Source organism: Arachis ipaensis, chromosome B02 (assembly GCF_000816755.2).
Source record: "Arachis ipaensis cultivar K30076 chromosome B02, Araip1.1, whole genome shotgun sequence".
NCBI classification, from domain to species: Eukaryota; Viridiplantae; Streptophyta; class Magnoliopsida; order Fabales; family Fabaceae; genus Arachis; species Arachis ipaensis.
Window position 1 is genome coordinate 15,313,601 of NC_029786.2, and position 746 is coordinate 15,314,346.

Consider the following 746-nt stretch of genomic DNA (forward strand, 5'->3'; position numbering starts at 1 on the left):
AGGGACCAAATTAAAAAAAAAAGTTTAAAGACCTAATTAAAAATTTTGCGAAACTATAGGACCAATAGAGTAATTAAACCCGTTTCTTTTAATTAAGAAAGGGTCAAATGAATGATTGTGGTTTGTTGTCAAAAGATTTCATCACCAAGCTAGACAGAAGTTCTAGTTAATTAGTAAAATGCATCATGTATATATCAATGATTTAAAAAAAAAAAAAACAATAATAAGAGGTGTTTAATTTAATAAGCACTATACATAACCCACTCTACCTGCCTCCAGCCCCCAGGGAATAAGTTAGGTTTTTGTGATATATAATAAAAACTACATAAAGTAGATTGACATAAGGAAGAGGCCAAATATTTTGGTGAAAAGCATTTTGTTTAATAATTATGGAGTTAGAGTACATATTATATATAAACAAGAAAAATAAGATTAATTAATTAATCCAATGGCATGTTCTTCACCTTTGACGGAGCCATTATTTAAAGTGACATCTATATATCTTGGTTTCACTAATTTGCCTGCCATTCACGTTTGTGAAATCAAGTTAACAAAAACATCTTCTCATATTATTATTATTATTTAATCATAAGGCTTTAAAATAAGAAAGATTTTTTTTGAGTTAAAATAGTGCCTATACGCATCAAGCTATGTAGATAAAATATTAAAACATTTCACTCATTAATTAAACGGTAATATTAAAGGAGTATAACATGATATCTATAATTTCACATATATAATATGTG